This window comes from Entelurus aequoreus, linkage group LG17, assembly GCF_033978785.1.
Source record: "Entelurus aequoreus isolate RoL-2023_Sb linkage group LG17, RoL_Eaeq_v1.1, whole genome shotgun sequence".
Lineage (NCBI taxonomy): Eukaryota > Metazoa > Chordata > Actinopteri > Syngnathiformes > Syngnathidae > Entelurus > Entelurus aequoreus.
In genome coordinates, this window is record NC_084747.1 from 36395097 (window position 1) to 36408982 (window position 13886).

The window sequence follows — 13886 nt, forward strand, 5'->3', positions numbered from 1 at the left end:
AGAGGTTGTGCACCAGCAACATGTAAAATCATACACCAGGGAATTTTTTTTTATTAACACCTGCTTTTTAAGTCTTAAACAAGTCAACGATGTGTGCATGTGCAAGGCGCAATGCAGTTATGTCATCATCTTCTAACGACCACAGACTTTCACTGTTTTTATTCATTACAATTACACTTATTATATCCATCAATCCATTGTCCTACCGCTTGTCTCTATAATAACATTTAAAATATTAGTAATAATATAATAAATAAAATAAAATAATATTCATACATGGTATTTGTTAATTCACAGACCTTTAACATGATATCTCATATACAACATAATATAAATCTATGGAATGGTATGGGTTATACTTGTATAGCGCTTTTCTACCTTCAAGGTACTCAAAGCGCTTTGACACTATTTCCACATTCACTCATTCACACACACATTCACACACTGATGGCGGGAGCTGCCATGCAAGGCCCTAACCACAACCCATCAGCAGCAAGGGTGAAGTGTCTTGCTCAAGGACACAACGGACGTGACGAGGTTGGTAGAAGGTTGAGATTGAACCAGGAACCCTCAGGTTGCTGGCACGGCCACACTCCCAACGGCGCCACGCCGTCTCTATCAGTTATCATGCTAGGTGGGTGTGCAATTTGTAACAATAACAACTGTGATTTGTGTTTATGTTTCACACCTATTTGAGAGATGGAGCGGAAGTCAGTGTCGTGTGTGTATTATAAAAATAAAATGACCCAGTGATTATTTTCAGGACTATAGAGCACACCGGGATATAAACCGCACACACTAATCAGAAGAAAAAAATATTTTTCCAGATTTTAGCTGCACAGGACTATAATATAGATCAGTGGTTCTTAACCTGGGTTTGATCAAACCCTAGAGGTTCGGTGAGTCGGCCTCAGGGGTTCGGCAGAGCCTCCGCCGCGGAGGTCAAGACACACCCGACTCATCGTGTAAATAAAAACTTCTCCCAATCGGAGTATTATGCATACCCCCAAACAATGTTCCTTCTAATTTTCCATCTAATTTGCAGGTGTGTAATTTCTTGTGAGTTCATGCACTGTGTTGGTTTTGTTCTTTGAACGAGGTGATGTTCATGCACGGTTCATTTTGTGCTCCAGGAAAAAAAACATAACTTTGTCTTGAATTTGAAAAAATATATATATATATTTTTCACTAAAGAAGGGTTCGGTGAATGCGCATATGAAACTGGTGGGGTTCGGTACCTCCAACAAGGTTAAGAACCACTGATATAGATAGATACGTTGTGATGTTATTTATACAGAAATATTTTGTAAATATTTTTTGTGTCAGTAACACGGCAGAAAAACGGCTGACCAAACAAAACAGAAATCGTCATCGACCCACTTGCTGCGAAAGCTAGCTATTCAATTAGCTTAACAGACTCAACAAGTCCGCTGTGACATTTTTGTGCATTTACAAAACTGAATCTGTACAAAAAAATGCAATTGTAAGTTAATAATACTAACAGACACTCGTAAACGTGTTAGCATAGTAGCTAATGCTAACAACGCTGGCATCATTACATTACCATAGCATGTACAAAAATGCATAAAAACACTCTTACAGACATCACAAATGGGACAGTTTAGTAAGTAAATATTGTTTTAGTTATACTGTTAAACTTACAAACATTGCTTGGAGTGACACATGAAGAATACCTACAAGTAGACCCGCTATGGACGACTAGAAGACCGAACGGCAACTGTACTTCCAGGAGGTTCATAGCTCAGTCTAAACAGAAGGGCAATGCAGCAACTGCAACACCTGCGGTGAATAAACTTGTCCAAAGATGACGCTATAGCACAAACAATAACACCTATCCAGCGTGTCTGCTTGTTTTTTTTTTAACGCTATTTACCTTACAGCCGGCCTTCAGCGAAATCCATAAATTAGCCGCACCATTTTATAAGCTGCAGGGTTCAAAGCCTCAGAAAACGTAGCCGCTTAAAGCTGGAATATTAGCTTGCGTCCCCCCAACGGCGCCTTGTTTGGTTTGGTTTGATTTATAGTTCTCCCGTGGGAGGTGGTGCCAGACTTGTAATTCTCTCCCAAAACTTTAAGGGGCAGTGTCTCCAGAAGGAGCAACTGCAGCTGTTGTTGCCTAGATACTGTGTTTTCTTCCTGTGCCGTGTGACGTCAATCACTGAACAACATCAACGTTGTCGTCTAGACTGGAACTAATCATTCACAATCATCAGTTTCCATTTAATGGATGTTTTACTTATAAACCAGAGGAAATTACTTTCCTGAAGATGGACTGTGCAACGTCTGAATGACTCGCGGCAGAGGGCGTTATCATCTGAGAGAGCTAACATGTAATTGTAAATAAACAAAACTGTTAAATAACTATTGTAAGTTAACCAGGTGCTATTGTTAATCTGTATGGTCATGTTCAAAATTCACAAATGTTTCGAAGTATACCGTGCCTGAAAGATTATTGACGGAGAATGAGAAGTGTTGTGTGAGAGAAAAAGACGTGTGCGCATGAGAAAGAATATGTGTCTGAATTGAAACAGTTGTGGGGCCGTTGTGTCCTTGGGCATGATACTTTACCCACCTGCTCCCAGTGCCACCCACCCACACTGGTTTAAATGTAACTTAGATAATGGGTTTCACTATGTGAAGCGCTTTGAGTCACTACAGAAATGCGCTATATAAATATAATTCACTTCACTTCACACTAATGACAAAATGGCGGCGCACGTGAATGCTGCGGCTCACTAATGCTCTTGGGAGTGTAGAGCGATTTGGCAAAAAACACCCGTCATTTCTGTCAATTTCATGGCTGGCTCAAAGCGTGAACACTCTGTGATCACATATGACCGACAGACAATTCTGGATGTGGATGGATCGGGTCGTTATAGACTGAAAGATGCATGTACGGTGGACCTCCTCGCTAGCATGGGAATACTTCGTGGGCTACATCGAGCGGCCTTTGTAGCAGCGGAGTCAAGTGCTAGCGGTGACCGCCAATGGAGACGACATAGGCGGTGCGAGCGGAAGCAGAAGCGGGGATGCCGAGCTGGGCTAACAACAAAGAGAAAAGCTAACCAAAGAAACGTGGAGTCTCCGGGTAAGAAGCCATTTAAACTAGAAATAGCCGGCGTCTGGCTGGATAATCCCTGCACACATAGCAATTCTCTTAGAATAAAACACAACTCACATAATGTTTTTTCTTTTGTGACCGTGTCAGAGGCAGACATACATTGTACTGAGGTAGCTAACTATGATGCGTTCAGTTTATCGCAACATCAAGCAAACAATCTGAATATCCCCGTCGTATCAATTCCTAGATATGGTCGAAACTATTTAAAGTGCAATACGCATAATAAACGCAACATTATTAATATTGCTACTTCGGATAATTTCAACAAACAATCCTCAAAACAGCCCACTACCTATAATTAAGGCTGAAACGACGCGTCGACGTAGTCGACGTCATCGGTTACGTAAATACGTCGACGCCGTTTTTGTGCGTCGACGCGTCGCATAATGACGTCACACTACCGTCATGGCGAAGCGCAAAGCAGACGATCAAAGAAGACGATGCGAGCGGTGCGAGCGAGGGGGGAAAAGCATGCCAAAAGTGTGGGAGTACTTCAATAAACGGCCTAATAATGTTGTTGTATGCACACTGTGTCGAGCGGAAATGGCCTATCATAGCAGCACAACGGCTATGAACGAACATTTGAAAAGAAAACCATCAACTAGTCAATCGTCCGCGCGAGCATACGTTGTCATCATTACACAAAAACATGAATGTGCCATTTGTATCTGCTAGGGGTGTAACGGTACGTGTTTTGTATTGAACCGTTTCGGTACGGGGCTTTCGGTTCGGTACGGGGGTGTACCGAACGAGTTTCTAAGCTAAAGTCTTAACAAGCTGCTTTGCTCCGTCTGCCTCTGTCTCAGCACGCAGCATTGTCCCACCCACACAACCATCTGATTGGTACACACGCAGCATTGTCCCACCCACACAACCATCTGATTGGTACACACGCAGCATTGTCCCACCCACACAACCATCTGATTGGTACACACGCAGCATTGTCCCACCCACACAACCATCTGATTGGTACACACGAAGCATTATCAGCCAATCAGCAGTGCGTATTCAGAGCGCATGTAGTCAGCGCTTCAGGGTGGAGCAGATAGGTGTTTAGCAGGTGAGCATCAGGCAGCGGACTCTCCCCAAATGATAATAAACACCTCCCAGTCAACTACTACTAACATCACTATGAGCCCGTTGACCTTCTAGAAACTTAAACTGCAGCTCAGCTCGCTCGAAATCCTGGCTTGAGGTGAAGGCTAATTAGCTCTCAGTTCCAGCCACATCGACCCCTTCTGAGCGCCTATTTTCAGCTGCTGGGAATATTATAAACAAGAAAAGAACCAAACATGTACACATGCTAACCTTTCTTCATTACAACTGTTAGACACTCACTGGAATGAGTAGAATTGGTTATTGTGTACTGTGTTGGACTGGATGTTTATTTTGCACATTTTAAAAGCAATATTTAATGTTTACAGTACTCCAGAATATTTAGATTGGCACTTTTTTGTATTGGATGTTTATCTTTATTTTTGCACATTTTAGCAAATAAGCAATACTTTCACTTTTGTTGAAATGTTTACACTGTTGTTACAGAATATTTCGTTTTGCACTTTTTTGTATTGGATGTTTATCTTTATTTTTGCACATTTTAAAGCAAAATAAGCAATACTTTTACTTTTGAAATGCTTATACTATTGCAGAATATTAAGATTTGCACTGGATGTTGACTTTTATATTTGCACATTAAAAAGCAAATAAGCTACTTTTAATTTTGTTAAATGTTAAAAGTTTTAAATGTTTACATTGTTACAGAATATTTAGTCATATTGTTGTCAATGTTGACTGAGTGGCCATACTTCTTTTTTTTTGTAAATAAAAGCCATGCCTTTTGAAAAAACGGGCCTACATTTATTTTCTCATCTTCATTTTGAATAAAAAAATAATCGGCAAAAGGAAAAAATAATCTATAGATTAATCGAAAAAATAATCTATAGATTAACCGATTAATCGAAAAAATAATCTATAGATTAATCGATAGAAAAATAATTGTTAGCTGCAGCCTTACCTATAATATGGGCTTTTTAAACATAAGATCATTATCTTCCAAAACGTTATTAGTTAATGAAGTCATTAGAGACAACAAACTTGACGTCGTTGGTCTCGCCGAGACCTGGCTCAAACCAGACGATTTTTTTGCGCTAAATGAAGCATCTCCTCCTGGCTATACCAATACACATGTTGCCAGACCTCTTAAAAGGGGAGGGGGTGTCGCACTAATATACAATGAAAACTATAATCTTACACCTAACCTAAATAATAAATATAACTCGTTTGAGGTGCTCACTTTGAGGTTTGTCACACCGCTGCCTCTCCACCTGGCTGTTATCTACCGCCTCCCTGGGCCCTATTCGGACTTCATCAGTGAATTCTCAGAGTTTGTTGCCGATCTAGTGGCGCACGCCGACAATATAATCATAATGGGGGACTTTAATATCCATATGAATACCCCATCGGACCCTCCATGCGTGGCGCTCCAGACTATAATTGATAGCTGTGGTCTTACACAAATAATAAATGAACCCACGCATCGCAACGGTAATACGATAGATCTAGTACTTGTCAGGGGTGTCACCACCTCTAAAGTTACGATACTCCCGTACACTAAAGTAATGTCCGACCATTACCTTATAAAATTCGAAGTTCTGACTCATTGTCAACAAACTAATAATAATAATAATAACTACTATAGCAGCCGCAACATTAATGCTGCCACAACGACGACTCTTACTGACCTACTGCCTTCGGTAATGGCACCATTCCCAAATTATGTGGGCTCTATTGATAACCTCACTAACAACTTTAATGACGCCCTGCGCGACACCATTGATATTGTAGCACCGCTAAAGCTAAAAAGGGCCCCTAAAAGGCGTACCCCATGGTTTACAGAAGAAACTAAAGCCCAGGAATTATCATGTAGAAAGCTGGAACGCAAATGGCGTGCGACTAAACTTGAGGTTTTCCATCAAGCATGGTGTGATAGTTTAATAACTTATAAACGCATGCTTACCTCAGCTAAAGCTAAATATTACTCAAATCTCATCCACCTCAACAAAAATGATCCTAAATTTCTGTTTAGTACGGTAGCATCGCTAACCCAACAAGGGACTTCTCCCAGTAGCTCCACCCACTCAGCAGATGACTTTATGAATTTCTTTAATAAGAAAATTGAAGTCATTAGAAAAGAGATTAAAGACAATGCATCTCAGCTACAACTGGGTTCTATTAACACAAATACGACTGTATATACGACGGACACTGCCCTCCAAAATAGTTTCTCTCTCTTTGATGAAATAACATTGGAGGAATTGTCAAAATGTGTAAATGGGACAAAACAAACAACATGTTTACTTGACCCAATTCCTGGGAAACTTATCAAGGAGCTTTTTGTATTATTAGGTCCATCAGTATTAAATATTATAAACGTATCACTTTCCTCTGGCACTGTTCCCCTAGCATTCAAAAAAGCTGTTATTCATCCTCTACTCAAAAGACCTAACCTCGATCCTGATCTCCTGGTAAATTACCGGCCGGTGTCCCACCTTCCGTTTATCTCGAAAATCCTCGAAAAAATTGTAGCACAGCAGCTAAATGAACACTTAGCGTCTAACAATCTCTGTGAACCTTTTCAATCCGGTTTCAGGGCAAATCACTCTACGGAGACAGCCCTCGCAAAAATGACTAATGATCTATTGCTAACGATGGATTCTGATGCTTCATCTATGTTACTGCTTCTTGATCTTAGCGCCGCTTTCGATACCGTCGATCATAATATTTTATTAGAGCGTATCAAAGCGCGTATTGGGATGACAGACTTAGCCTTGTCTTGGTTTAACTCTTATCTTACTGACAGGATGCAGTGTGTCTCCCATAACAATGTGACCTCGGACTATGTTAAGGTAACGTGCGGAGTTCCCCAGGGTTCGGTTCGTGGCCCTGCACTCTTTAGTATTTACATGCTGCCGCTAGGTGACATCATACGCAAATACGGTGTTAGCTTTCACTGTTATGCTGATGACACCCAACTCTACATGCCCCTAAAGCTGACCAACACGCCGGATTGTAGTCAGCTGGAGGCGTGTCTTAATGAAATTAAACAATGGATGTCCGCTAACTTTTTGCAACTCAACGCTAAGAAAACGGAAATGCTGATTATCGGTCCTGCTCAACACCGACATCTATTTAAAAATACCACCTTAACATTTGACAACCAAACAATTAAACAAGGTGACTCTGTAAAGAATCTGGGTATTATCTTCGACCCAACTCTCTCGTTTGAGTCGCACATTAAAAGTGTTACTAAAACGGCCTTCTTTCATCTCCGTAATATCGCTAAAATTCGTCCCATTTTGTCCACAAGCGATGCTGAGATCATTATCCATGCGTTCGTTACATCTCGTCTCGATTACTGTAACGTTTTATTTTCGGGCCTCCCTATGTCTAGCATTAAAAGATTACAGATGGTACAAAACGCGGCTGCTAGACTTTTGGCAAAAACAAGAAAGTTTGATCATATTACGCCTATACTGGCTCATTTGCACTGGCTTCCTGTGCACCTAAGATGCGACTTTAAGGTTTTACTACTTACGTATAAAATACTACACGGTCAAGCTCCTGCCTATCTTGCCGATTGTATTGTACCATATGTCCCGGCAAGAAATCTGCGTTCAAAGAACTCCGGCTTATTAGTGATTCCCAGAGCCCAAAAAAAGTCTGCGGGCTATAGAGCGTTTTCTGTTCGGGCTCCAATACTATGGAATGCCCTCCCGGTAAAAGTTAGAGATGCTACCTCAGTAGAAGCATTTAAGTCTCATCTTAAAACTCATTTGTATACTCTAGCCTTTAAATAGACTCCCTGTTTAGACCAGTTGATCTGCCGTTTCTTTTCTTTTCTACTCTGCTCCAAACCCGGGGTGGACCGCTAGCCTGTTCATCAGATGGGGACATCTCTACGCTGCTGACCCGTCTCCACTCGGGATGGTTCCTGCTTGCCCCACTATGGACTGGACTCTCGCTGATGTGTTGGACTTTCACAATATTATGTCAGACCCACTCGACATCCATTGCTTTCGGTATCCCCTAGAGGGGGGGGGTTACCCACATATGCGGTCCTCTCCAAGGTTTCTCATAGTCATTCACATTGACGTCCCACTGGGGTGAGTTTTCCTTGCCCGTATGTGGGCTCTGTACCGAGGATGTCGTTGTGGCTTGTACAGCCCTTTGAGACACTTGTGATTTAGGGCTATATAAATAAACATTGATTGATTGATTGATTGACTTGTTAGCACAAGATTGACAATAAAAGTTGAAAAGGAGTGTTGTACTTTGTGACTTCTGGGCGCAACAAAGCAATACGCTGAAAAACGAGACATACAGTAATTATTTTTACAGCGCACAGAGATATTTAGTACACAATATTAGCTGTCATGCAAATGTTTAATCACTGTTGTTTCATTTCATACAATAACTTGTGCATTTCAAGCACAAAGTCTGCTCGACTGTGTTCAGGGACCATCCCCTGCAAAAACTGACCAATCACAGCTCTGTGTTCTGCATCGCCGGCGACGCGAACCTAGGATTTTTGGTATTTGCATGTAGGCTACGTAGGTGGAGGGGGGACGACGGCGTCGCTGACGCAAGCTAAGTGACGCGAGAGTATACGCCAGGCTTTATAGTCTGGAATTTATAGTATTTAAAATTTTCCCATTTTTGAGTACCGTATTTTTCGGAGTATAAGTCGCTCCAGAGAATAAATCGCACCGGCCGAAAATGCATAATAAAGAAGGAAAAAAACATAAGTCGCACTGGAGTATAAGTCGCATTTTTTGGGGAAATTTATTTGATAAAATCCAACACCAAGAATAGACATTTGAAAGGCATTTGGGGAAATTTATTTGATAAAATCCAACACCAAGAATAGACATTTGAAAGGCAATTTAAAACAAATAAAGAATAGTGAACAACAGGCTGAATAAGCGTACGTTATATGACGCATAAATAACCAACTGAGAACGTGCCTGGTATGTTAACGTAACATATTATGGTAAGAGTCATTCAAATAACTAACATATAGAACATGCTATACGTTCACCAAACAATCTGTCACTCCTAATCGCTAAATCCGATGAAATCTTATACGTCTAGTCTCTTACGTGAATGAGCTAAATAATATTATTTGATATTTTACGGTAATGTGTTAATAATTTCACACATAAGTTGCTCCTGAGTATAAATCGCACCCCCGGCCAAACTATGAAAAAAAACTGCAAATTATAGTCCGGAAAATACGGTAGATTAATATTTGCCTGTGGATTACTGGATCACTTGGAGGACGGTCGGGTTGAGGAAGCACGCCATAGTGGCGGTCATATGTTAAGTGGCGTTCACTTCACACTGACACTAACTCTTGCTAGTGTGTGTGCCTTTGAGGACTAAGAGGAAATATTGTTTTGTTACAAACTTTTGTGTGGTGTTGCTTCCTTAATTGTGATTATTCCAAGCTGTTTACGATCTACTCGTGCGTATTACTTGAAGTGAATATGACAACGTGTCATAATGATGAGATGAAAAATAATAATCCATATCTGTATCATTAGTCCAGAATCTTAACGGTCCCAATAAGGAACAGGTACCAAAAAATACCTGTACACACTATACATCCTTAGCTGCAACCCTCCACTGACTGCGTCTCCTGCAGGACACACAAACTTGCTGTTTCCTGTAACAACTTTTGATTGGCCAGTAGGCCAACAACAAGGAGTTTGACAATTCCGATGTGAAGACGGAGGACAGAAAAAAATGTTTTTTGCAGTTCATTTTATTGCAGTAATCAAAACCTCAATGTTAATTCCATCCATCCATCCATCCATCCATTTTCTACCGCTTGTCCCGTTCGGGGTCGTGGGGGTGCTGGAGCCTATCTCAGGTGCATTCGGGCGGAAGGCGGGGTACACCCTGGACAAGTCGCCACCTCATCGCAGGGCCAACACAGATAGACAACATTCACAGTCACATTCACACACTAGGGACAATTTAGTGTTACCAATGAACCTATCCCCAGGTGCATGTCTTTGGAGGTGGGAGGAAGCCAGAGTACCTGGAGGGAACCCACGCAGTCACGGGGAGAACATGCAAACTCCACACAGAAAGATCCCGAGCGCAGGATCAAACCCAGGACTTTCGTATTGTGAAGCAGACGCACTAACCCCTCTACCACCATGCTGCCGTTCAATGTTAATTCGATGTTGATTAATTGTGCAGCCCTACTTCAATGGTTCCCAAATGTATTTTGCCAGGGCCCCCCTTTGACTCATAAAATAAAAGCTTTACTGTGTGACAATAATCTGACAATCAATAATAAAAATTGTTATAAAAAATGATTTTTTAAATATCTTTTTTTACACCAATTACATATTGTAATTGGTGTAATGTTATAAGTGAAGTTAAGTATATTTATATAGCGCTTTTCTCTAAATTCGAGCCCTGGTATTGGTATCGTTAAAATCCTAACGATGTATATTGAGACCGGTATTTTTTTTGTACTAGTTCCCAATTGGGTCGGTCTTCTTGGACCGTGAAGATTCTGGATTAACGGTACCGCTATCTGTATTTATTTTATCCAGCTGATCGTCGTAATTATGACAAGCTGTCACATTCGGTTCAGCTGCCGCTGCATACACATAACAAATCAGCTTGGAATAATGACAAATAGGAAGCAACACCGCACAAAAGTTTGTAACACCACAATTCATCCTCAAAAGTCCCTCAAAATCACGCACGCTAATATACAGTTTCAAGTGAACACCACTTAACACAAGACCGTCGCTACCGTGTTTCATCAACCTTTTTCATAGTCATCTATTATTCCACAGGCTAATAATAATCCACTCAAATGAGTGAAAATTTTAAGTAATACAATAATCCGTAAAGTTGCTTCGACGCAAGATAAAATTAGCTGACAGGTCCGTAGTCGCCGTCTGACGTCATTCCTTTTAGATGTATGGATGTTTCTTACACCGGGTTGTGGTTGCAATTGTACTGGTGAAACACTTATTGTCTTATGTTAAGTGCACTGATGTGATGTAATAATAATTTTACTATTCTTAATATTTTGGACTATCAATCAACGAATCGATCAACGAGTTGTTAAAATGAACTTTGTATAATAGTGATAGATAACTTCGCGGATTGAATCCACAGCATATACGTGTTTAGTGGTGGCTATAAAATTCAGTACTACAGAATTGACAATGATCTCATTAGCCCACAAACCTGTTGACCTCTTTTTATTACAACTGTTAAATTGCTGGTAAATAAAAAAGCCAAAAGCTACAGTAGCCATAAAGAGGTGCTCATAAATAACTGATAAAATACAACTCGATAGGAAAAACACACTGAATGAGTGTTACTAATTTGTATCATCTTCTTGCAGGTGCACTGGGGGTTAAGTGAATCAAGTGCATGCACCAGCAGCCTCATCATTGGCATATATAGGCTGCTCAGTGGCCTTGTGGTTAGAGTGTCCGCCCTGAGATTAGTAGGTCGTGAGTTCAATACCATACCAAAGACTATACAAATCGGACTCATTACCTCCCTGCTAGGCACTCAGAATCAAGGGTTGGAATTGGGGGTTAAATCACCAAAATGATTGCCGGGCGAAGCCACCGCTGCTGCTCACTGCTCCCCCGTGGGGATGGGTCAAATGTATAGGATAATTTCACCGCACCTAGTGTGTGTGTGACAATCATTGGCACTTTAACTTTAAAATATATTGTAATTACAATGTGACGTTCATCTTACATCTACTTGCTCTGGGCAAACCCATCAGCAGAAGTCAATAAATCCTCATTTCCAAATCATCTTGCGACCCAGACAGTGGCTATGTGGTCGGCTGCTAGCACCATCTTCTACTGCATCCTAATTTTATAAGAACCCTCTAAATACATGTACAGGTAGTGGACCTTGACAGCAAAGTAAATGAGGGGTCAATATAATTAATTAGCTGTAATATATTAATGTGAATACATTGGTATTCGGGGTAAATGTGAGAGAAGAGAAAGGGATTTCTAGATCAAAAATGACAGATTGGGCCTATCACGGTCACACAGCATCACCACACACACACATTGGCACACGCACGTTGGCACACACACACACACACGGTATCACCGACCCATAGAGACCAACCATGGGTACGATTTTTCGAGCAGAATGGCGAATTAAGGTATACGGTACTTTACACATTGTGTACGTAAGAATGACTTGTGGTCATCTTTAAAATGAATCGTATACCTCCACACTTACCTGCCTGGTGAAAAAGACGAAGCCCACTTCGACTTCCCTTCTCGGCTACGTCCGCTGGCTGGCGTCGCTGGAGCGGTGCGGAATAACAGAGCTCGAAGAAGGACGCAAGGGAGGGGGCGAGACAGCCTTTACTTCAACCCCGAAGAAAGATCACACGCGAGAGGCTAAACGGAAAGCGTGTCCCGGAGACCGGTTGGGTCGAAAGGAAGTCCACCTCTCGCCGACAGACAGGCTTAGAAACCGCTGCCTGCGGAGGGATTTGGTCTTTCATAAAGCCACGGGGGTTGATGTCAGCCTTCGCGCATGCGCATTCACGACGTGACTTCGTCACCTGCCTCCGCACCAGCCCAGCCAATCAGAGTGGACGCATTGATGACGTAACTACTCCGCGCAAGCTAATGTTTTAATGTCCTTATTTCCACTACTGTCTTCGTCAAATATTTTACAAAGTTGATCGTAATCCTAATTTAAAAATTGTATTCATTTAATTTTCTAAATTATTACATTTATTTATATTTTTAGGATCTATACTGACCTCTAGTGTTGCCGTACATGACAACAGTAAACAGTGCCTTCAGACAGTACAGTACTATTAGTAAATATGTTTGAAATCCGTGTGGCATTAACACAATTATTATGTTCAGCAATATGTTAATAAATCAAAATCTCCACACAAAAATGGAAATATTAAACTCAACACCCCAGTATTTTCAAAGCAATAAAGTGAGACATTCAAACACATTAAGATAGAATAACATGTATTTGTTGTTATCCTGTATTGTATTCAATTATTTTAACATGATTTGGAAATTTTACATGGGTAGCAGCAGCCAAGCACACTGGCGTGGCAGCTTGAGAATAATAAAAAAAAGAAAATTGTTCAAAACTAATTTCAGTTAATTTAAGGTATTTTTGGATGTCAAATAAATAGATATTTAGTTCCTACAGTAACAGTAAACAGTGCCTTCAGACAGTACAGTGCAGTACTGTACTACTAGTAAATATGTTTGAAATCCGTGGCATTAACACAATTATGTTCAGCAATATGTTAATGAATCAAAATCCCCATATGAAAATGTAAATATTAAACTCAACACCCCAGTATTTTCAAAGCAATAAAGTGAGACATTCAAACACATTAAGATGGAATAACATTTATTTGTTGAAATCCTGTATTGCTTTCAATTATTTTAATATGATTTGGAAATGTTACATGGATAGCAGCAGCAAAGCACACTGGCGTGTGGCAGCTTGAGGAAAAAAAAAAAATGTTCAAAAGTAATTTCAGTTAATTCAAGGTATTTTTTTATGTCAAATAAATAGATATTTAGTTCCCACGGTAACAGTAAACAGTGCCTTCAGACAGTACAGTGCAATACTGTACTACTAGTAAATATGTGTGAAATCCTTGTGGCAATAACACAATTATGTTCAG

At 40.6% G+C, this 13886-nt stretch overlaps 1 protein-coding gene across 3 annotated transcripts in view; it reads right to left on the reverse strand.

The window, feature by feature from the left end:
* Positions 1-12759, reverse strand: part of slc23a2 (solute carrier family 23 member 2) — a 130066-nt gene extending 117307 nt beyond the window's left edge. For 2 of the 3 annotated variants that reach the window (XM_062025610.1, XM_062025612.1), the window contains exon 1: positions 12452-12759. The gene's annotated coding sequence lies outside the window, so the exon portion shown is untranslated. The remainder of the gene's footprint in view (positions 1-12451) is intronic. The other variant, XM_062025611.1, reaches the window with a different exon arrangement.
* Between the last annotated feature and the right edge of the window lie 1127 nt (positions 12760-13886).